At 35.7% G+C, this 25,499-nt stretch overlaps 1 protein-coding gene and 1 non-coding gene across 2 annotated transcripts in view; one reads left to right on the plus strand and one right to left on the minus strand.

Moving 5' to 3' along the window:
* Nucleotides 1–25,499, plus strand: part of LOC128930371 (uncharacterized) — a 310,834-nt gene that overhangs the window by 78,983 nt on the left and 206,352 nt on the right. The window lies entirely within an intron of this gene.
* Nucleotides 8,268–8,337, minus strand: LOC118149998 (small nucleolar RNA SNORD74). Its single transcript, XR_004737767.1, has one exon. It is a non-coding gene; the product is annotated as a small nucleolar RNA SNORD74 (small nucleolar RNA).

Here is a 25,499-nt window from a genome sequence, read left to right on the forward strand (position 1 = left end):
TATCTTAACTGAATTTTTTGGACATTATATTTTTAAAATTCCGTGAAAGTGATTCTAGGAGGACATTAAGATTGTGCAAATTGAAATATTTAGACTTCTGCTGCCTTTATTAAACAGAAAGAATTTTAGGAAGCCTAGAAAAGTGTGAAGAACATGATAATGATGTTGGTCATAATCAAGAAGAATCTTGCCAGTTTTCTAGCAGCACGTATAATTTACAACCTTTTGATGTCAGTGATGTTATTTTAGATCTCATGAAACTGGAGTTTGGACAGACCAAGGGACACATAAGGTCAAAGAGCAAGCAGGTACTTGGAGCTCAATCTGCATCTAGACACTTACTCAAAAATCTATACTCTTCATTATTACATTATAGATTTTTTTTCTCAAATGGATATTTTGAAGGAAAATGATTACATGAGAAATTAACCATTATACTCTCTAGTTTAGGTATGTAATCGATAATTCTGGTTAAAGAAAGATCTACATGCTATCTAGCAGGGGTTGGTAGTGTTAACATTTTATAACAGAAGCAGGGACAAATACTGAAGTTCTTATCTACTTGATCTGGCTCTACAGGAAGGGAGAAGATACCAAGGAAAACAAAAATATCCTTAGAATGCAGTTCTGCATTTATTTCAACTTGCTATCGTTATTGCTGATTTTAACATGTGATAACATTAGTTTATTTAGGCTGCTATAAAATACCATAGATTAGGTGGCTTAAACAACAGAAATTTGTTTTCACATAGTTACGAAGGTTGGAAGTCATGATCAAGCTCTTTGGTTTCTGGTAAGGGCTCTCTTTCTGGCTTGCAGATGGCTGTCTTCCTATATCCTTAATGGCTTTTCCTCTACATGTGTGCGCGCAGAAAGTAAAGGAGTGAGTTTTCTATTGTATGTTCTTCTTTTTTGTGTGTGTGACGGAGTTTCGCTGTTGTTACCCAGACTGGAGTGCAATGGCACAATCTCGGCTCACCGCAACCTCCGCCTTCTGGGTTCAAGCAATTCTCCTGCCTCAGCCTCCCAAGTAGCTGGGACTATGGGTGCACACCACCATGCCCAGCTAATTTTTTTATTTTAGTAGAGACGGGGTTTCACCTTGTTGACCAGGATGGTCTCGATCTCTTGACCTCATGATCCACCCGCCTCGGCCTCCCAAAATGCTGGGATTATAGGTGTGAGCTACCACGCCCGGCCTGTTGTTTGTTCTTATAAGGACACTAATACTGTTGGATTAGAGTCCCATCCTTACTACCTTATTTAACCTTCATTACTTCTTTAGAGGCTCTGTGCATACAGCCACAACTGGGGATTAGGGCTTCAACATGTAAATTTTAAGAGAATACAAACATTCAGTCCAGAACATTACGAAAGCCTCGACTTGTCCCTAGGTTTATTAGAGGCTCTCTAAAAGCTTTGTTAAACCTTGTATCATGGAATCACATTGCAGTTTGTATTCTAAATGTAAGCACACACACACACAGATTAGAGTTCTCAATTGCTTCCACTCTTTACCACCTCCAAGCTATTTTTGGGGCCACATTCTCTCTTTTTGGCTCCCAGGCTTTCAGGCAGAAAAGAAAGTACTATTGGTTGCCACTTCTCAAGCCCTCCAGTAACATCTGCTTTCAACTTTGCCTCCTCCTTCACCTTGTTACGAATTGTAAGACCCCGTGAAAATCAATGAAACACGTTCCTTAGAAAAAGAATGGGAGCCCTACTCTAGAACTTCACTCATATTTCAAAGAGCAAATTCTTAAAGGGAATGGCCAAACCAATAATTTCCGCTTCTCAGAAAATACTTGTCACAATAGAAATTGAGGTTTGAGAATACAAATCCTGTCTTAAAATATGACGATTCCTTTGGGTATGAATGAAAGTAAATATCACATTAATGTTTTTATGTGATATAACTCATTAACATACAGTGTTATGAATAAAACCTATTGGCTTTTATGTAGCAATGCTAACTATTAAACTCACTACTATAAAATTAGTTTATTGTTTATTTCACAAAAGACCAATATATATTTGAGATCATTTTCCATTTTCTAAAATAACTCTTTTCACATATTTGCATAACTGCAAGTTTGTCTTCAGCATCTATTGATTTACTGATTTTAAATATTTTTAGACAAATTTTTTTGGTATATTTGAAGAGTTATTGGACTTTCTATGCTTTCAGAAACAGTAGAATGAATATTATAATAAAAATTTATATCGATGCTGAAAAATAATATTGAACTTTATATTACAATTATGGTTCCAATGTGTACTTTATAAATTTCTAAACCTAATATCGAAATAGAATGCTATGAGGTACTGAGATGTTTAACATAAAACTAAATTTTCTTTCTTTTGAAAATTTGTCAAATTTCTGTGACTCAAATTTGGTGGAAGAGTATTATTTGAACTACTGGTTCCTATGATTCATATACAAAGAGTGATACGATACCTCTGAGTATAAAGCAAATGCGTGTTTTATTTATAATAGCAACTGTGTTTTAGATAAATTGAGTGAAATAATAAATTTGTATGACTTTATTATGTGAATGGTTAAGGAATGATTTTGTATTTCTTTTATTTTGCCTTTTTAAAAAAGAAATTCTGTATGTGTTTGAGAGTATTTATATTTTGATCTTCCTAAATATTATTAACAATGTTTCTGGATATATGGTTATAGGGGTTTGCATAATATTTTGTCAGATCAGATTTGTTTATGTGTACTTTAGAAGTGTTATTTTTAAACAGTGTTCAACTTTCTCTGACATAAGCAGCTGCAGGAAAAAGACATTTACTGAAAAATACCTTGGAATTATTTGTGTGCAGTGTTTAAAAGTTAATGTTGTCTTATTTACCAAAATAAAATTAGAAAATAAAGATTTAATAGGGCCAGAATGTTAATTAGAGTTAAAGATGTAACTTTTTATTCTGCAAATAGAACAGAGCGTGTTACAGCAATCTGAAAATCTGAAGCACAAATTCAGAAAAAATTTTAAACTTTTTTACTCCTTGTTAACTCATCAAGTTGAAATGAAAGTTAAGTGGTTTTAAAGGCATCTTCAGTAGAAAACAGCTTTTCTTTAGGAGCTGCTGGGCAAACATCCTTTTTAATGAAATAGATATTGTATATTTATGATAAGGGTAAATAAATACAGATGAAGGACTTAGTTGAAAAAAATAGACTGCAAAGAATGTTACACATTCACTTGTAGGTTCTTAAGTCATTTTTTTTGTTCTTTTGTTCTGTAATTGATTGCTAGCACCCCCTTTAACCCACCTTAAAGGGCAAGCAGGAAATTCATGTTTTCGTTCATCAGCCCATCCCTCTGAAAAGCGTTCGATATTAAAACAGTTTTCAAGGAGCAAAAGCAGAGGAAACAAGAGGCCCAGCTAGATTGTAGCAAGGTTAGAAGACACATGCAAGATTGCCTGCAACACACATCGGGTCTTGTTCCTGTCGAGTATTTGCATGGAGATATCAAGTTAATTAGGGTAGGACTCTGATCTTCGCTTTATATGTGACCTTTTATTATATCTGTGGTTCTCTAGTTCATATGGTGTCATAAAAGCTATGGGAAAGTCTTTCTAGTGTTTGACACAAACTGGAAAATAAATAAGCATTGATATTCCCTTTGCCTGAAGGTTTTTATAGCAGCAAAATACTTTAGAGGCAAAGTTGATATTGTGGTAAATTTGCTGTGGGTGTAAGAATGTTTCTTTTGTCTTTTGGCTCCTGCTTCCCCCGATGATGATCAGGTGCAACCTAGAGAGTTGCGGAGAGGAATGGGTATTGCTTGGGGAGGGGGTGCGGGTTGGTTCAGGAGGAGGTTACATGGCAGAATTCCCACGAATGCTGGCGAAGGATGAAAAAGATAAAGAAATCTTGTTTTTCTGAACGAGAGGATTCTCTGCATGACTTCCCCACTGTTGGGGTGATGAGCTTTCAGGCTGAGATTTTATTAACAATTCATATGGAGATTGAGGGCAGTGGAGGAGCAGATTCTCACATAAACTTGATCTGTCCATGAATGCAGTTCTCTGTTTGCCCTGACCCTGCATGGCTTAAGACATTGCCTGTGAGGCCAGTGTGCCAGACACAAAGAAAGAAATGAAAAGCAAGCACATTCCAGGAGTCTGCACAAAGGAGCCCAGCAGTTTCTAGTCGTCTCCCCAGAGAGGATCTTATCTCTGCACAGTCGAAAACCTCTAAAATGTTTATTTGTGTACTTAAAGTTTTAAAATCCATGTGGCTGTTCATTAAGCAATAGTCTGTAGAGAGGTTTTGTTGGGTTTTTAAATTTTTGTTTTCTGAACTTGTTGAAACTGGAAAAATATTTGCAAAGGTACATTTTCTGAAGTTCATCTTTAGAAGCCACTGGCCTTGAATTGTTTTTACTTTGTCAATTGGTAGGTAGCCTGCAAAATGAGTCCTTTCCAGCTTTGGGAGAGGCCAGAAAAACATCTTAAATCTTGATTTGACTTCCTAATACATCCTGACACTGCAAGCTCTGAAACTTGTGGCAGAGAGTAAATGCATGAGAGAAAACTGACATGGGATCATAAGTGGACATCCCCGTGCTCATGAGCACAGATCACAATGCTACATTCAAAAAGCCATGGAAGAAGCAAGTGCAGAGAAAAGTTTGAGTGAGATGAAAGAGTGAGGGAAACTGGGAACTTCTAACGTTATAACATTTTTGCAATTATTGGTGGTTCACTATATCTGTAAGCATTATAACAGGATAATGACAAGCTCTCACAAGACATTTCTCTGTAGTTTAATATAATGGGTTTTATTGTTTGACAAATGCATTGTCTGAAAGTATGACATCTTTAGGTTCAGGAGATAAAACCTTGATATACATAATTCTGCAGCTCAAATACGTGTTTCCACAGATACTTAAAAATTCAGGAAATCCAGATATACGGGCTTTTGAATTTTGCATATGTGTTTAGCTGTTTAAATTGCTTCAAACTTTTATGGTTCATTAATTAAATAACCAGTAGAGGAATGCAGGCAAATGCCATTAATTATGATAGGTTTTGTTCCTTTCATTTTATAGTGGTTTTATTTCCATTAAATTAACTGTTGTACTTAGGCTAATTGTCAGTAATTGGTGACAAAATCACTTCATTGTTTTTCTATAGCATGATACTAATTAGGATCTTTGCAATATTGGCCCAGCCATGTTGTGTATTTTACCTTCTGTGTTTAGTCAGTGGTAGATAATATCAAAGGCAACTTTTTAAGAGATCCATGAGATAAAACGTTTCAATTAACAATTAAACAAGTCTTTTAAACAGCCTGTCATAAATTAATTTTAAAACATCAAGATTGAAAGAAGCTTTTATTTTTGATTTAGTTTGTTTCATATCAACTAATTTTCCTGATTTGAATTGAATCATATTGGAATCATCTATGCAATATTGTCATTACAAATCTCAACAGCTTGGCCACATGTATTTTTATTATTCTATTTGTGTAGGTAATGCTAAAATTAGCATTGCTAAAAGCGCTTTTGTGAGGTATCACAGAGCTGAATGGGATTGCTTTTCTTTTCATACCTGATGGTTAAATTCTCATAAGATATAGGATATAATTTATTCTTGTTTTTAACAGTTTTTTCTGTTTCATTTTGCCATAGGAGAATGTTTTTCAAAACATTGTATTGCAAATGAATATATATAAAACAGTTGAGATTATGAAAGCTTGGTTTTATGTATTTTTTTCAACATAAAAAATGTGTTCCATATAAGTAATAGGTTATAAAGAGTAAAAACAATGGGAGAGTATTCTGTTTTGTGAAGTGAGGTTTAATGCCGATGGTAGAAAATATTACAACAGTACTTATCCTATTAAAACAATCACAGCCAATACTGCTTTGCTGATTTTGTTCCTTAAAAGAATTTTTCTTAACAGATTCCCCTATGATTTTTATGAATTTGTAAGTTATAGAAGTTTTCTAATACTTTGAAGAATAGTCTTCTTGCTTCTTTTTCTTATTCTAAGATGCTTTTACCAATCAAGTGCATTTTACAGTTTATAGCCCACTCTGTTTTAAATGCATCCGTAATATATAACTTAGAGCTGAGTGTCTCACAATTATCCTGAAAAAAGTTTTTACAAAGCAATTAGAAAAATAATTGCCTATTAAAAGGTTAAGATTGGTTTGAGTAGGGAGAGCAGAAACTGAACTCTGAAACTGAAAGCATTCATTGTTAGAGGAAACATACGCACCAAATCCGAAATTAAAGAAAACTCACAAAATACGTATCTTGGCAAGGGGAATTGTTTGAATTTTCTAAAGCTGTCAGTCCATTTTCTCTATTTTTTTTTCTGTTAAAGAGAAACTTCAAATGGAAAGCTTCTCCTTTTGTATAAAGTTGAAATGTTTTATTATTGCAGGATTGTTCTACACTGTATAAAACCAGAACAATTCAATAGCTTCCGGGGGGCCAGGGGATGGGGAAACAAATGAGAATCTATCATTCTAGAATGCCCATAGCAAAGCAAAAATAAGTATAAAAATCTATGGTCGTTTCCTTGAGAAAAAGAATCTTTTGATTACAGCAGTTATTTGAATACCCATTCAGGCTCTTTTGTAACATGTAGTAAGTGCACTTCTCCCAAAAAATACTCTTAGAGGACAAAACTATCAAACATAAACTATGTTTAGATGCTGCATTTCAATAGATCACCCCATAGGATTAAGCAAAGGTTATTTTTCTTTTTGTGTGTGCACTAAAAAACAAATTTCCCCAAATTAAGTTACATTTGTTTGTTTTTCATCTTATTGGTATATTTCTAATATGTTTTCTTATTTTTTGTCAGTTTCAAACATATAAAATATGAAAAATAAACAAGTCTGAAACTGACTTCAAATTTTGAGAGTGATAAAGTATTGTGAAGTTACTTAGAGAAGATAATTTTTCTCTGATTTATCCTGCCATATCATAGATGCTGGAGAATGCAATAAGATGGAGTTCTTTTCTCTTTCTTGAGTTTTCTAACTGTTCAAGGAAAATACCAGAAAAGAAGTAGGAAGCTGGTAATACTACAAGCCACTTCCATGGGCATCTAAATCCTATAGAAAAAAAATAATAAATCTAGTTTGCTTCTTACTTAATCATACTTGACAACCATATAGACACTGCTGGGGCCATCATGAGTAGCAGGCAGTACGTTTGACTGTTTTGGCCCCAGAAGTCTTTATAATTGTAATCAGTTTCTTCATCAGTCCAAGCTGTGCCAGTACCCCTAATTAGGCATAGTGTCATTTTAAAAATTAAAAATAATCCACATTCAACAACATCAACAACAACCACCACCTCTCAGCCTAAGCTATGTCCTCTGTGTGAACTCACACTACGGAGCAGTTGCACCCAGCTCCTGGGCTCTGATTTACTTGGCATACTTCAGGGTAATCAAATTCCCCCACAGTGAGGACACACATTTAGAGGACCAGAGCCCACTTGAATGCTACCTGACTCTGCTGTCATTTTTAATATTTTCATGAGTTTTTTTAAGTGATATGTTTGTGCATAGCAGAAATAGCCTGACTTCTTCTTACTGCTAAATAGACTGCCCACCAACTAAATCAGTGAGCAATAAACGAAATAAAAAATTATAAGATGTAGAAAATATTTAATGCAAGATGGTTTTAGTTTCAGTTGCTCAAAAAAAGTTTCACATTCCATGAAACTTGTCTTTTCCCAGGGGTTAAACTCCTGTAGCACTTGGGAAAGTGAGCAATGACTACATTAAAAAGCATAAAGCATAATAAAGCAATGTGATATGTTTTGTTTTTACTTATTTTAGAATGTACTAACAATTTTTTATGTCTCACAATAGAGGCATACATGTAGAAAGGCTTAAAACTACTCTTACTGTATTCACATTTTCTGGGGCCTTAATTCCATGGTAGACAGTATCAATCTGTAACTGGGGCAAATTTACATGACATCAGATACAAGGCCCAGCAAGTCAAAGGCAGATGAAACAGGTTCACTGATGCATGCCATGTGTCTTACCTGGCAGGCAGCCATCAGCTCCTGCTTCAGGTCACCAGTGTCTGCAGGTGAAACCAAACTGTACATATTTTGCTCTTAGTGTCTTCGGATGAGTTGTTTTCAGTTGTAAATAATGTTTGAATTATAAGCTCTTTTGCTCTGGAATCCAGGAGCAACCAGCCACTAACGATCATTTTGCAAACTACTTAGTCATCTACCAGCTAAGAAAATAATGGTCTCTCTCTCTTTTTTCTGTTAGAGCTGTTAGCATTCATCAACAAGCTTGGATGTCCCTACCAACATAAGCTTCACCAGAGACTGTTTTCTGTTTGGTTTTCTTTTTAGTGGCAAAGATAGACTACTTAAGATTTTTTCTCCAAGTATGAACATAGAAAATATAAAATATTCAAGCTCTAAATCATGTTTTGGATATACCTTCTAATAATTTTCACTTTGAACTACTTGTGATAAGATGTGACATTTATATTTTGTCATATTATCCAATATATAATTTTTAAAATAACTTAGGCACTAATATGTATCATAGTTGTACATTATTATTTAAAATAATAAAAGAGTCAAGTGATATAGAGTATCTATGTAGGCACATATTTTTCCACGAAGGTTACATGCAATGTAAAGATGATATATTATGAAGAAAGAACAGTCACTTATATGTAATTAAATTTCAAAATGATAAAGAAAAAAGTTACTGGAATGAAGAAAAAATTTGCCTTTCAGACAACTACATTGAAGGTTTATTTTTATTTTTATTTTGTAATACAGACTTTTGTTCCATAATAATTTGTAACAAGCTCAAGATGTGCAGTATTAAATGAATTATTACAACATATAGCCTAGAAGTAGGACCACATTGTAAACCATCAAAGGTATAACACACTAGAACAGGCCATGTGATTGTGGTTAACACACTCATACTGAATGTAGGCAAACCTTCACCTTCTGGAATTTTACATGTGCTATTTTGCTCTTTGGTTTACTTCTTCCTGTGATCAATACCCGGGCAAAGCCAGAGCTATTCAGGAGAAGGTTGAGATTATAACAATGTCAGCTTTTGCTTTTAGCGGAGTGATGAGGTTATCAATAATGCATTGGAGATCTTGGGAACCTTCGACATGCACATATCACAGCTGCCCCACATTTACTGTAGGACTTGCAGGTTTGAGCTGAGTTGTCACTACATCTGTGTTTGAGGAGCCATTGATGCAGTCTCAAGTAATCTTGGGCACATAGGGAAAGCTGTTGAGATTATTTAACTGAAACATTGCATTTGAGGAGGTTATTTAGGAGTGAGAATATGTCTATGAAATTGCTGTTATGAAGAAGCCTGTTCACTATTCCTTTAATAACTTTTTGTCTCCCTAGCTCCCTTCTAATGTTTTTAAGTTTTGTTGTTTTTCTGACAAGTTTATTCATATCCTAACAGCTTGTCTGGCAGCAGGGTTCATGTTTTTTACTTGGGCTTTCTGGTCACGGTGGTGGCTGAGAGTAATGGAGAGGGGGAATAAGTGAGTGTGGAAATGCAAAGCTGTCTCTTGTTACATTTTATCGATCTCATTCTGGTGTCATTCAATTAAGACAGAAATGTGATGGATAGTCTCTGCACAGATTCCTGGGTTGCTCTCCATCCATTGCAGATAAAGCTTTTGTGTTTTATTTTGGGGGAAGGGATGGGGAAAGGGCATGGGCAAGTGGGAGAAATCAAAGATGCTATGTGATCTGAATTACAAATCAATGTCTCTCTAAGGACGCTCCAAAATGTCAAACATGCCATGTTTATATTTTCACATACACAGAGTACTTCTGTTGATGTATGAGATGGGTTACTAGAATTTAAGTTGGGGTTAATTATTGTTGATTTATTTTCAAAGACCTATGAGCTAACATCACTCTTCTACCAGCTCAAGATAATTAAAAGTGAGCCACATAGAAAGACACTTGAATCCAACTCATGCCATTTTGAAGTTTGCAAAAATGAGAAATTCTTTTCTCATTTTTTATGAGACTGTGATTCTAGGTTGACCTTTTTGCAAATAGACTTTAAGGCTGATGAAATTAAAATAGTATGTATTTTTTTTTTTTTAGTTTATAAACAAGTCATTCTAATCATTGCCTATGTTATCAAGAAGTGTACTATTGTGAGTAAATTTCAGATTTTAGGATGCTATGAATTCTGATCCTTACCCTTGATGACATATTTTTCCTTAACTATATCGCTGCCTCTATTTGCTACCAGCATTATAATGAGGATAGTAGGAATTCATGGATGTGGAGGCTCTAAAAGTAACAATTCATGTATGCAGTGTTTTTTTTAAAGACATTAAAATAGCTACTGCATATAATAAAAGCAGGATATGTTAAGCAAACTCCCTTGTCCTTCTGAAAGCAATGCCAGATTCAAATCGAGCATTCATAATTTTCTAATCAAGGTTATGGCTTCTGATAATTAATCCACACTAAAAGGCAGTATGGAATAAAAACATAAGCAGGAGTTTTAATATTAGATCAATATGTTAATGTCCAGGCTCCCTTATATACTTGGTATGTGACCTTGGAAAACATGCATGCAGCCTGTAGTTTAAACCTTAATTTCATTATCTGAAAAATAAATAGCATTACTCTGAGAATTATGAGACTAAGAATATGGAAATGATTGCTCCATGCTTGTCCTATGTACTTGGCCCATGGGAGATATCCAACACATTTAGTTTTATTCTGAATACCCCTTTATGGTTTTGACACTGAGTAATTTGGCCCTATAATAGGCTTGCTCAGCCATTTGGGAAAGGAATGTAAGCAAAGAAAAATAATACACTTGGGTCCTACCACTGTGAGTCAAAAATTTTCTAGATCCTAATTCACAGAAGCTAATTTACCAATCTGTGTGATTTTTTTTCAGTCATTTTACTAAAAAAAAATTAATTGTCACTAAAAGCTTATCCTAAAATTTTATTTATGGAAGGCACTCAGTGTGTTCTGTCCTAATCCAGATTTATGAAAGATTTTAAACTATTATGCTTTGATCCTAAAATTAAAGAGCAGCTGCTAGTTAAAGCAGTTATTTACTAATTTTACAAAAATTAAACAGCACTTGGAAATGACTTAGGTGGGAATTTAACTGATAACCCACATTGTAACCCACTCAATAGTGTAGAAAACACAAAATCTCATGCTGCTGGTATATGCCTTGTAGGTATTGTTAAAAACTATACATATATATGTGAGGTGGGACCTGACTATCTTTATTTTTACTTTTTCCTTCTGAGGTTCTGCATTTTTAAATTGGATGTTTAAAGAAAACCATCATTATGAGTCAAGGCTTACCAGATATACATCAAAGTAGAATTGACATCTATTTAGGGAAAATACATCCATAAGATGTAGGTAGTATATAAAGAAGTTTTTCTACGTGATCCAAACATAAGACATAATTAGAGCACATCTGGGAAAAGAAAAGGATGTATCCTAAATATTTCACATGATTTTTTTCAATTGTCTACTTTGTGTGTGCTAAGACTGCTTAATGTATCCTTTACAAAAACACTACCAACACTTTGACTGAAGATGTAATGAAAACAAATTTCTACACTCTCGCATCATCATTGTGCACTCAGTAAGTATTACTGGGTAAGGAACACATATGTGTGCTTGTGTTGGGAATTAGTGTGAATCATTTTATTCATTTCATAGAGGGTATGAATAGTACTCCTTGATGTCCCAGGATAGTTTTATAATTTTTCCCATGTAGGGTAGGAATTGCAGTGGTATGCTTGGTCGTTCTCATATCCTTTGAGCTACTTCAGGTCTAATCTGGGTGTGGGGTATCTCTCCACTCTCTTGGATCCAAGAAGGTGCTAATGAAAAGCAACTTTCCAAGTTGTGCTACATTCACCAGCTAACTGATAGAATTTTAAATATTCCGTAAGGTAGGCTTTAAAAAATTAGAAGTAATTATGATTTATGGAATTTACAGAAGCAGAGGCTCTAGTTTGGGATCTTACCTAATACATTGTAACTTTCAGTGTTCAGTTCCAGAAGAACATATAACCTAATCATGGTGGCAATATTGCCTCCCCTCAAATTCTTAAAAAAATGTTTTCATGGCAGTTTGCAAGATAGTTAAGCACCAATTGCCAGTGATAAATGTTTTTCTTTTTAAAAATTCTTTGCTGCCTGTAGCTAATATTAAAAACTTTGTTGTTATTTACATTCCATTTCTTTATAGGCTTTCTTTCCAATTAGAATACACGCTTTGTAAAGTAAAAGACAATTGCAGATGATAAAGGAAGGTTGAAGTGATCGCGATGACAATACTTCGTGCCCTCAAGAAACAGAAGGTTTCTATATTCTTGTTTCTTATTTTCCATTCATCAAAGAGGATTTAAAGGAAGATATCATCACTTAGACCCTGGCAGTTCCTTTTCTTCTACACTTAAACCTCTACTTTACATTATTGAACTAACCAGCTGTTCTAGGCATTCTGTTGCAGACAAGATATAAATAATTTCATATTTATCAACTATATACAAGAGTATGTCAAGTTTTGTTATCATTGTGTGCCTATATTTATGTTCGCAGTATTCTGACGAGTATCTGCCTCCATTGGTCTCTGTCTTTGTCTTCATACACACATGGTCATACACACACTAATATGATTTTCCGAATTAACTATTCCACTGGGAAGAAAATGTTTTGACCAGTTAACAAGTATATACATCCTCTATTTATCCATGGTAGGTTTCTTTTTTCTATTGTTGATTCTCTTGTAAATTTGATTATGTGAGAGTTAATCCTCAAGGACTTTTATCACCCTTGAGAACAATGACCGAATAGGCGTTCTGCATGGATTTCTGGCCATAGCAACATGGTTTTCTGGCCATAGCAACATGATTTGAAATACTTCCTCAGCAGTCCACTACAATTTATCTCAAATAGATTATTGTTTTGAAATATCAAAGTATTTCTTAACATCTTTTTTTTGTTAAAGTTCCAACCTAAGACAACTTCAAATTGATATTCTCCAAATGAGACTCTGATTCAATAAAGTCCATTCTCTCTATTGGCTCATTCTCTCAGAATCTCTCTCTCTCTTACTTTTCACACCTTACTCATCTCTTCCTCTCTATTTGTGTTGGCAACTCTTTATAATACTAACATTGGAGTTTTGAATATGGCATGAATGTTAGTGGTCACACACTTCATCTCTGTGCTTTTACAGTTGAAGATCCTGAGGCCCAGAAAAGTTATGAGAGCTTAAACCTAAGAGGAAGTTTAGGAAAGGTCTTTTCCCTGTGGAGGCCTCTAGATGCCTTACTGAATGTCAACCATATCATCTTAGAGTTTGCAGGGCAGAGTTCCTTGTCTTATTCATCTTTCTGCCCACAGTAGCTGGCACCTTGGAGGAGGCCAATGTATGCCTGAAATCTTTATGCCATATCTGAAGATGTTTTTAACACATGATGAGTTAAATTTAAAATAGTCAGAAATCTTTGTGTCATATCTGAAGATAGTTTTAACACATGATGAGTTAAATTTCATCTTCCCAAATGCAGCTGTCCTAATTATGGATTCTGAGCATGAGGAGGAATTTGAATGTTTCATAACTATGTGTTGATAATTTTCTCTTTATTGAGATCTGTTACTCTAGAGAAAAGAGTTGGGACCCTGTTTTTCTGTTTCTCCTCCAATCATTTCTAGAGATTAGTATTAGCATTAATATTCTCATAAGTTTTATACTAGAAGAAGGTATATATATCCAAGCTTGTTTTCTGAGTAAGATTCTTTTTGAGAATAACTGGTGTCTGCTACACATAGGAATTTGACAAGCTATTTTGGTAGTGTACATTTAAACAATATTCTGCTAAGAATAGCAGATATCCAGAATGAAACCTAGAAATTCTTCATGTGGAGCAACCTTCTCACTATATTCCCACTGAAGTATTTTACCTCCTCTCTCATCAAAATCTGATTCATCTCTCATGGGTTTTTTGTTTTGTTGTGTTTTGTTTTCAGTCATTAATGGATATAATGTCAGCCTTTTGGTTATCACTTGAATTACATAGTTGAATATTGAACCAAATTTGTCTCTGGCCACCAGGCACAGTAAGCTTTCTAAAAGACTGACTTGTAACAGGTGGAATTAAGAGCGTGGGAAAGGGAAGCAGAATTAGCTGGGCAAGTTGGTCAATGAGAATAGAGGTAAAGCAACAAAGCCATGCTGCTTTCACCTGTCACTTGGGAAAAAATAATTTTGGAGTGCTTGCCCATAACTAAAGATGGCTTCAAATATAGATATGCACTTCTTGGCTTATTTCCTGTCATGTTATATTATTTATGTTTTATCCATTCAAGCAACTTCATAAAGAGAAAAGCTCACTGTTTTGGGCTAAGCTGTAAGAAACCTCAACCGGATCCAAGTGTTCCATGACTCTGTTGCATTTGGTCAGAACGCCTATTCGGTCATTGTACTCAAGGGTGATAAAAGTCCTTGAGGATTAACTCTCACATAATCAAATTTACAAGAAAATCAACAATAGATAAAAGAAACCTACCATGGATAAATGGAGGATGTATATACTTGTTAACTGGTCAAAACATTTTCTTCCCAATGGAATAGTTAATTCAGGCAATCATATTAGTGTGTGCATGACCATTACAGATTATAAAATCAAAATAAATTTTATACATTAATCCTAATGATTATCACCAGATAATTATCACCTGAATTTCCAGTCAAGTGAATAGAAATCAGGAGTCTCTAACATGGTTGGTGGAAAGCTCCCATCAAATGGACTCTGCTATCTTGTCCCATTTTTATACTCATGCAAATTATCATTGCTTATGAGTAAAATAAGTCAATGGAATGCTTGGTATCATTAAAAACAGATAAAGGTAACTAGGCAAAATATAATCACAAAAGTGCAAACGAGTTAACAAAAGAAAGAATGTCACTGATAGGCATAGATGTCTGTTTTGGTCCTCTGTTTATCTATCTGTCTGTTTTTATTTTAGCAAGTAGCAGTTTAATTAGTAAAGTTTCAAATGCAAGAAAGAAAACTGTGGGATTAGAGTACCTGTAATTTTTCTTCCAGATTTCACAAATATATGCAAAAAGTCCCTGAACAACTCTACTATTTTACTAACTTTCTAAATTTTGGAAGATAGATTTTCTGTTTTTCTTTTATCATCAAAAACCAATCAAAGTTGTCTTATGTGAGCTCTCTGTTCAGCGGAGAGTGAAGTGAGTGTACAAAAGACCACTTTTTACCTTAAGCAATTTGCAATACAGCCAGGTAGAAATCATCTTGAAATACAAGGACAACTAAGACTTTTAAGTCAGTCCTTAGTGCTAAAGAAGTGCTGCAAACCATCCCCTTTTCAGAAATTCAAAGGAGAATTGGGCTTTTTGTTTTCTACGTAGTCTGGAGCAATCAGAGAAAGATTTTTGGAGGAAATGTGATTTGTGAATGGTTCTAAAAGAAAGAGACAGACAAACCAACAGAGAAAAATAAATTCCAAAGAACTTTATATCTCTGCTCACAATCTCAGGACCATGGAGAAGTACTTATTATAGATGGAGAAAATGGATCCACAAAAAATTGCCCCAGGGCACCACAGGGGTTATCTACAGCAAAAAAAGACTAACATTCGTTGCATGTTTGTGATCTGGTGGACCTTAATCAGTGGTTTTATGATCCAAATAAAATTATGTGTCTCAATGAATAAATACGTAGCTATAATATTAAACAACAGGGGCACTTTAATATGTTGGGCAGGTGAGTGAGTGAACATATGTAGGGAAACATTATTTTCACATCTTGTATAAATTCATGAGAAGTACTTATCTGCCAACACCTTTTAGATCTTTTTTGATGTAGGCTAAAACATTGTATATTCACAATGGGAAAGAGATGTATGAAATATCATAAGAAGCAATAACATGGGCCAGGCACGGTGGCTCACAGCCTGTAATCCCGGAACTTTGGGAAGCCGAGGCAGCGGATCACAAGGTCAGGAGATCCTGATCATCCTGGCTAACATGATGAAACCCCATCTCTACTAAAAATGCAAAACATCAGCCAGACATTCTGGCATGTGCCCAGCTACTTGGGAGGTTGAGGCAGGAGTATCACATGAACCTGGGAGGCAGATGTTGCAGCGAGCCAAGGTCGTAGCACTGCACTCCAGCCTGGGCCACAGAGCGAGACTCTGCTTAAAAACAAAATGCAATAACGTGTGAAACAGGCCTCATAGTTTCCCACTCAACTACATCTGAAATCCTGCTCCTTTCCAATTTTCTGTCTCTGTAAATGGCAGCAACACTCACCCAGTATCACAATGTAAAACCTAGGTGTGATACATTTCTCTTTTTTTCTTACACCCACATTCTTTCTACCAGCAAGTCTTGCCAACTTAACTTTCAACTCGGTTCCAGTACAGTCAATTCTCCCTACCCCAGAACTGCCGCTTTTCCTGGAGCCACTGTCAGCTGCTACAATAACCCTCTAAATGATATTTCTGTTTCCAGTCTTCTTCCCCTAATTTTGCTCACACCAGTTAAGATGATTTTTCAAAATGCAAATTAGATAAAGCTTTCAATAGTCTTCATTAGAAAAAATTTTAACTGCTTACCCTTGCCTACTTGAGCCTGCAGTATGAAGCTTCTGCCTATGTGTCTGGCTTCATTTCCTACCACTCTCCACTAGCCTATCATGCCCTAGCCACTCTAGCCTTGAAGACGTTCCTCTAACATGCCTTAATCCTTCTAGTCTCAGAGACTTTACACTTATTCTATCTGCCTAGAATACTCAACCTTCATATAGGTTTCTATGGTTTCTTTTTTTTGAGATGGAGTTTAGCTCTTGTTACCCAGGCTAGAGTGCAATGGCACGATCTCGGCTCACTGCAACCTCCGCTTCCTGGGTTCAGGCAATTCTCCTGCCTCAGCCTCCTGAGTAGCTGGGATTACAGGCATGCACCACCATGCCCAGCTAATTTTTTGTATTTTTAGTAGAGACAGGGTTTCACCATGTTGACCAGGATGGTCTCGATCTCTTGACCTCGTGATCCACCCACCTCGGCCTCCCAAAGTGCTGGGATTACAGGCTTGAGCCACTGCACCCGGCCTAGGTTTCTCTTTGTTACATTCAAGCTACCACTAAAGCATCTCTTCCACAGAAAGACCTTATCTGACCTCCCAACCATTACTTCCAACCCATTACTCTCATCTCATTATCCTCATTTGTTAAGCATCATGGGACTTGTTACTCATATTATATATTTATTTGTTTATTTAGATGTATTTGCTTATTGTCCTTTTCCTAATGTAAGTCCCATAATAGCAAAGACATTGTATCTTTTGCTTATCCCCAGGATCTAGAAGAATTTAGGGCACAAAAGAAGTATTTGGTAAGTATTTGTTGAATGAATTCATTAAAGAAAGTGGAACATAGTTTGGAAGACTTCTTCTGAAGGAGTGAAAAGTTATTTTGTAGGAGGGCCTGGGTTATCTCAGTTTAGACACATGCTTTCCTTCTGGACTTGGAGAAATCACTAAACACTTCAGTTTTTGCCTATAAAAAATGGTAATAACACTAATTATAAGTCTGGTTTGCAGAGAAAATTAGAGATAATAAACATTATCAACACAATGGTTGGCCAATGGAAGATGTTTACTGATATAATAATAAAATAATGAATGTAAGTGTAATCACCCCAGGAGACTGAGACAAGAATCACTTGAACCTGGGAGGAAGAGGTTTTAGTGAGCTGAGATCACGCCACTGCACAGCCTAGGCAACAGATTGAGACTCCATCAGAAAAAAAAAAAAAAGCGTAATGACTCAGTGCCCCAGATTCTAGCCAGAATTCTTCACCAAAGAAGCATAAAATATAAACACCCAATCCCAACCCTTCAACTCATTATCAGTGACTTCTATCAGACTCCTGAATATGCACCCTTGAGAAATGAAGGAAGAACCATAGCTTAAATAGTTTAAACTCATATGGGACAAAACAATGAAAACACACCAGAGGGAACAATCTTACACTGGAAAAGAGATCAGCCCAATGACCAAAAGTATCTTTTTATTATTTCTTGGGAGAACGTGTATGCTTAATTCATAGAATTCTTTACTGTTTCTATGTTGGAATTCACTTACATGAAAACTACACTCCTTTTTCTGTTCTTGTGTCAGTTTGCTGAGGATGACATTCTCCAGATTCATCCATGTCCCTACAAACGACACAAACTCATCATTTCTGATTGCTGCATAATATTCCATGGTGTATATGTGCCACATTTTTCTAATCCAGTCTATTATCAATGGGCATTTTGGTTGATTCCAGGTCTTTGCTATTGTAAACAGTGCTGCAATGAACATTCGTGTACATGTGTCCTTATAGTAGAACGATTTATAGTCTTTTGGATATCACTCATAGGTGGGTGATGAAAAGTGAGAACACATGGACACAGAAAGGGGAGTACTAAACACTGGGGTCTATTGGGGGGAAAAGGGGAGGGCCAGTGGGAGGGGGAGGTGGGGAGGGTTAGCCTGGGGAGAAATGCCAAATGTGGGTGAAGGGGAGAAGGAAAGAAAAGCACACTGCCATGTGTGTTCCTAAGCAACTGTCTTACATGCTCTGCTCATGTACCCCAAAACCTAAAATCCAATAAAAAATTAAAAAAAAAAAACTACACTCCTATCACCAAAATTTAGTTTTTAAAAAACCCAAGGATTTTAGTACTGAAATGCTTCTGTGCAATATATTAACATTCATTGACTAGATGAATTCCCACATGCACTTTGTGTAAATTATAAAAAGTTGCCCTTTCTTCTATGCACATGAACACATGTACCCTGGCAGGTGTAATTGGATTCATGCTTAAGGCTTGGTAAGCAAGCCTGGGCTATATTTCAATCTCACTCACCACCTGGCCAATCTTCCTTTCACAGGGCTCAGGCCACACAACCATATGCAAGATCCTGTAAATATTAGATAATGAATACAAAGGCAGAAAAATATTCTGAATAGAGTGCACTGAAGATAGACAAAGGTCAGCTATGCTTTTCGTCAGTTGGCAATTTTTAACAGCATGTAGAATAAAAGAGACATGCCGTTTCTACAACAGAAAAGCAATTACAGGCATGTCACATTTAAATGTGGATCACTGATTATTATTGACCCAAACTCTAGAAAACATTCTTGTCCAAATAGCATGCTTGTCAGTATTTTAAACCTAAAAACTAATTTGACAAAGTTGTAGTAAGGTTAGGGTAGGAAAGGGAAGAGTTGAGCACGAACTGAGTAATCCCTGCTTCTCAGAGAATATCTTTAGTGTTAAACTTAATTGTAATGGTCTTTACTGAGTATCCTCTCCTCTGCTGCTGGACATTTTGAGTTGTAGAAAAGTGTGTGCAGTTTTAGACCTCATGGAAGCAATACTTATGGGCGCCATATCAGTATATGTATCTCTACAATACAGAACACAGAAGCCATGACAACAAAGAAGGCAGGCCAAAGGAAGAAAAATCTACATCCTGACAGGTAAATCGGAAAAGCTGCAGGGGAAAAGTGGGCTATTGCATTGGGAGCCTGTAAAGAGCAGGTCCACTCTGTCTTCTTAATTGGCTTGGTAAGCAGATCCTGGATTTCTGTATTAAAGCTGGTCCTTTGAATGAATGAGAGCACCAAAACTTTCAGCTGGAGGAAAACAACATGAATAAAAAGGAAAAATGGAAGAGTGGGCCCTCTTTAGGGAACAGCAGACAATCCTCTTTGGCAGGGATTTGCTGGGTGTATACATGGAAAGAAGGGGTGTGAGTTGAGGTTGGAAAGATATGAAAGTGTTCACCTGTAGACTAGAGTCAAGGGGAATGTGTTGTTTTTCTATTTTCCTATTGTTTTACAGATACTATGTATCTTTTGAAGTCTTTTGAACATGATCAGGCCTATAATCTATGAAGAATGAATTGCCATATGTATGTAGAAGTTATCTTTGAGACATGGAGTGTGAGAATGGTGTGTAAGAGGATGCTCTTATGTAGTATGTAAGAGAAGCAATAAGGACTAAATGTCATTAAGACAAGAGTGAATATAAGGAAGGTGATGATTTGGCACAACTTAGTGTTTAGGTGAAACAGCAACAACAACAAAAGGAAAGGGAAGGATTATAGATGACTGACATTTTGTGCCTGAATAAATGAAAAAAGGGTGTAGAGTCAACAAATTAGGTAAAGCTAAGAGGCCTTCTTAGAACTCTGAGCATTTATTCAATACTTTTTCTTAACGAAAAGTGGAAGTTGGCCTGTAAAATAAGCAGGTTTTGACTGAGATTCATGATAGAGTCTTAGCTTTTTTATAACTCTTAAAGATAACATTAAGTATTGTTTATTCATTAAGCTCCAAGGCATCTTATGAAGTCATATATTACTGTACAGATTTCTGTTTTATCTTATGTAATGCAATCATATTTGATTTACAAATGTAATTGAACGCATGTATTTAATCAAGAATAAAGACAGAACACTGAATAACAGTCTTTAATGCTGATATTTGAATATCTTTCTCATTCAGAGAGTTTGTATACATATACCCCTTTTAATCACCCTCACATTGCTGATTTATAAAACTTTTTATTTTGACCATTATAACTGACATAGATGATTTAAAAATGGCGTGCAAAAACAAAAAGAAAGCTGAAAAAATCTGAGAAAGTGTATTTCTGGATGCAAAATAGCAAGTTTAGCAGAGGCTGGGGATACAGTCAAGAAAATGATAATGAAGATAGTAGAAACAGATCATTGGCAATTAGGATTGATGCAAATTCTTTGACATTTTTAAGGGAAATAGTCACATCCCTGAAGGCTAGAAGAAGTGGCCAACAATTCTGCAAGGAATAGGAAAGGAGATTTATATATGGGGAAGACTTGTATATTCCTCTAATAGAAAATTTTGGAGATGCTGTTTTTGGTCTGACGTCAACTCACTCTTATTGGACTTCCAGCTTTATTTTACTATCCACCCATGTTAAATTCCCTCATCTACCCAATTGCTCAGGCCAGAAACCCAGATGTCATACTTGACTTGTCTTTCTATAATTACTCCAATCTGATTCATCAAGGAGTGCTGTTACTTTTACCTCGCAAACATATTTTTAAACTATCCCATTCTGTTCATCTCAATTGCTACCACCCTAGAATGCAATGCTCTCCTCTCACACCAGAACCATTGGAATAACACCCCAACTGCTCTTCTTCGGTTTTTCATCCTTCTCTTTCTCTAACTTCTTTCCCGTAGAGCAATCAGATTTATATTTTTAACTCATAGATCTGATAATGTCATTCTTTTCTTGAAAACTTCCAAAGTCTTTTCATTACACACAAATTGAACTTTTAAAAAAGGTGCAAAGGTCCTGTATTAACTGGCTGTTGCTCGTCTCCCTTGATATGGTTTGTCTGTGTCCCTACCTAAATCTCATCTTGAATTGGTTTTCATAATCCCCACTTGTTGTGGGAGGGACCAGGTGAAGATAACTGAATCATGGGCCCAGGTTCACCTGTCCTGTTCTCGGGCTAGTGAGTTGGTTTTCACGAGATCTGATGATTTTATAAGGAGCTTCCCCTTTGGCTGGGCTCTCATTCTTCTCTTTCCTGCCGCCATGTGAGGAAGGACGTATTTGCTTTCCCCTTCTGCCATGACTGTAAGTTTTCTGAGGCCTCCCCAACCCTGTAGAACTGTGAGTCAATTAAACCTCTTTCCTTTATAAATTACCCAGTCTTGGGTATGACTTTATTAGGAGTGTGAGAACAGACTAACGTATCTCTCTGCTTTACCTAGAAGGGATCTGCTGCAGGGAAGATATTCCTGGCATGAGAAGCAGAAGGGAGAACCTTCTGTCCTTCCCCACCTCAGGCTTGTATTTCACCTTCATCATCTTTTTAAGGGCAGTTTCTACTGCACGATGGTTAAAGTTGCAGTGGTGAATTATGAATATCAGAGAATCCCATTTTACTGTTACTGTCTTTACTGCACTTCCCACTCTTTAGGGAGGGTGGTTTGATGCTCTTTGGATGCTTTTGGGTGCATATTAGAGGACCTCAGTCTGGGAACATTTGACTGTACTTCCTATGTGTTTGGTCATAGTTTCCTCTCATTGCTGTGTCATCCTCAGCTCACATTTATAGAGATCTATTCCACACAACTTTCTCCCTTATGATGTCCATTATCCTTCCAGGTGCGCTGTTAAGAGTTTCTTTTCATGCTTAGAACTAGGAATATGGTCCACAGACTATAATAATCTATTTTTGCACCAATAAATTCTGAGAATTAAGCAGACATCAGCATTGTAGGAAGCTCTCGAATCTGAAGCTGAAGCAGTTGGCTAATCCAAGTGTAACATCTACTTTGTCCAGGCAGGATTCAAAGTCAACTCCACTCTGTCTTCAAACTTCAGCTCCCCAAGTGGTCCTACTGAAATCTCTTTTGTTAAAATTGAGTGGAAAGGCAGGCACAGTGCTCCCCAAAGAAATCTTCCTCGGAAAACCCTCTCACATCTCCTCATTTCAAGCCTCATATAGTTTCAATGTGTTCACAGCCACCTACTTTGAAACTTCTACAACGAAGTCTATCCCAAAATTCACTTGACACTTAATACCTCTTATTAAGGTATTAAGTACCTTAAGTTAATGTACTTATTAAGTACTTATTAAGGTATTAAGTACTCCAGTTAAATGCTTTTAATGTAAAACACTGACATATACGCAAAATAAAATCTCATATAAAGTGACAACTTTCACTCTGGTTTTAAATTAGACTTATCAAATTGAATAGTGAAAGAACATTTCAGTCTATAATTATTGGTACAGATGACCCATGTCAAAAGAATTTTTAAATAAAAGCCAAAATATCTAATGCACTTAGAAAAGTGTCCCATCAATATTAATTTTAAAAATTCTACACTTAAGTGTATTAAGCAGTCTTTGTAGCTTTATTTTCATTTTCTACATGGCTAAACATAAATTTCCAAGAAGGGGTATATCTGTAAATTAGATTTTGAAAAGGAGCAAGGTGTTTGTTTTGGGAGAAGTTCAGTAAAGGGAAGCCCCAGTTAAAAGTGTCAACTATTGTATGTCCGTGGTAAGTTAAAAACATATTGCTTGTGTTCTAATATCCAAAATTTACAGTGCTGCAGTAATTTGTTTTTAAGTGGCTGTAAAAATGCAATGAAACTTGTTATTAATTATCTCATTTAGCAGAAACACCTTGTAATTTAGTTTAATAGTTGTGTTTTATTAATTTCTTATCCTGCTTTCACCACAGCCTATTAAGAATGATCCCAACTGCCTATCCAATCTTTAGAGCATTTAATGAGTACATTTTATTTTCCCAAAAGAGATCTAAACAGTTAACTTAAAATTTTTTTAAAAAACTTCAATTATGTTGTAATTTAATATTCCTGGTTAAGTAGAAAATAGTATGTTTAATTGAGGCACAAAGCAGGAGCACACATGTGTGCTACTCAATTCTTTTAGTTGCTGGTATAGTGAAACCACTTGAGTCAGTCCTTTTGAGGTATAATAGGATGACCTTAAATTTTTTGGCTGAATACTTAAAAGACATAATTAAAGGAAATAATTTCATTGGTGAATTATTTTGCCATGTAAGTAGATAAACTCAGGGGACACACCTGTTCTCGACTGAGAATGTTAGATATATATTTGTTACAAAATCACATACCTCAACCAATAGCCAAATTGACTTGCTAGCATTGACTTATAGGAAGGAACCTGTTTCATTTGCTTCTGAAAACAAAAATCAAAAACCAGTGTCCCATGTATGCAATTTCTCAGTTAAGTAAAATGAGAAGACCAGATTATCCACCAAATAATGCCACAAGGATGGTTTTTAATATTGTTAAAAACTACTGCCTCATGTATTGGGTTGCAACTCATAGTCCTCAAATCTAAGGAGATTTTAAAAAATGTTATATCCCACATTTCATTCCCGAGAGATGGTACCTCAGGTGTCCCTGCCTTGGGAATAAGTTCCTAACCCTTCCTAATGCTGCGCTTGATCCCTCACACAGCTGTTCCATCTAGTGCAGAAACTTGGTGTATTCTTCTTCCCATAATGGGATCATTCTCATTTTAAAAACTCGTTTCACATGTTGCCTTCTGCAGACCTTTTCTCTTGGCCTTTCCCTCCATTCTATCTGTGCAAGAATTCTTTTCTCCTCCTATTATTCTCTATCATAACATATAATTCTTCAATCATTTAAAATAATCCATATTACATTTTTAGCAGCTTGAACATTGCTAAATAGATACAAGATAATATATGTTGAATGAACAAATGTCCCTTAAAACCCAGGATAGCACAAAGGCAATAAAAATGTGTTAGTTGGGCTGGGAGCAGTGGCTCATGCCTATAATGCCAGCACTTTGGGAGGCTGAAGGGGATGGATCACTTGAGGCCAGGAGTTTGAGATAAGCCTGGACAACATGGCAGAACCATCTCTACAAAATATAAAAATTAACTGGATGCGGTGGTGGGCACCTGTAATCCCAGCTACTGGGGAGGCTGAGGGAGGAGAATTGCTTCAGCTAGCCGAGGTTGAGCACTGGGCAACAGAGTGAGACTCTGTCTCAAAAACAAACAAAAGAACTTGAATGAATGAAATGGATTTTAGACCAAAGGACTATTTGATGTAAAATGTTGTCAATGTGTATATTAGTTTGAGTTACTTGAGGTACTTCAGAAATGCAGAAATGTCTTTTAGGAGCAGGCCTCTAATAAAAAATCATTTTCCTGAAGAACAGTTGCCAATTTATTTCAAGTTTTCACAGTATATCATATTTATCTTTCAGACTGTATATAACTTTTTGTTGTCTGAATGTATGGATGAAATAATTCTTTCTAGAAATATTGTCATCTTCTAACTTTTCAATATTTTTTGAGAGTAAAATATGCTTAGAGGACAATAGTTTTTCATTTTTGGAACAAGATTCACTATCATGTATACAACTGAAATGTATTGGCTTTTGATAGCAAAGGCTATAATACTACAAACGTCTAAATTGTATTTTGACATTATTAAATAGAAAGTGAGAAGTATGAGTCAGTGCACTGGGCTCAAGATTTGAACTTGAGGCTTTGCTTTAAAGACAATATAAACTAAGATTTTTTTTTTCCCTAAAACCACAGTGACATGTATTTTCTTTGATTAGTGAATAGTATGGCTCATAGATGGGGTTTTACTTACAGTCCAAAGCAACAATGAGATCATGTAACATTTTCATTGCCTATTTAAGATATATTTTAAGCATATTTAGCATGGGCCTATTTTGTGACATAAAATATTGTTTATAAAGTTTTGACATTTAAAAATAAGTTTTAAACAGTTACTTTTAAAAAAATTAACTCGAGCTCATTACTTTTACCAAAATGTAGTATATCTAATG

Source organism: Callithrix jacchus, chromosome 21 (genome assembly GCF_049354715.1).
Source record: "Callithrix jacchus isolate 240 chromosome 21, calJac240_pri, whole genome shotgun sequence".
Taxonomy (NCBI): Eukaryota; Metazoa; Chordata; class Mammalia; order Primates; family Cebidae; genus Callithrix; species Callithrix jacchus.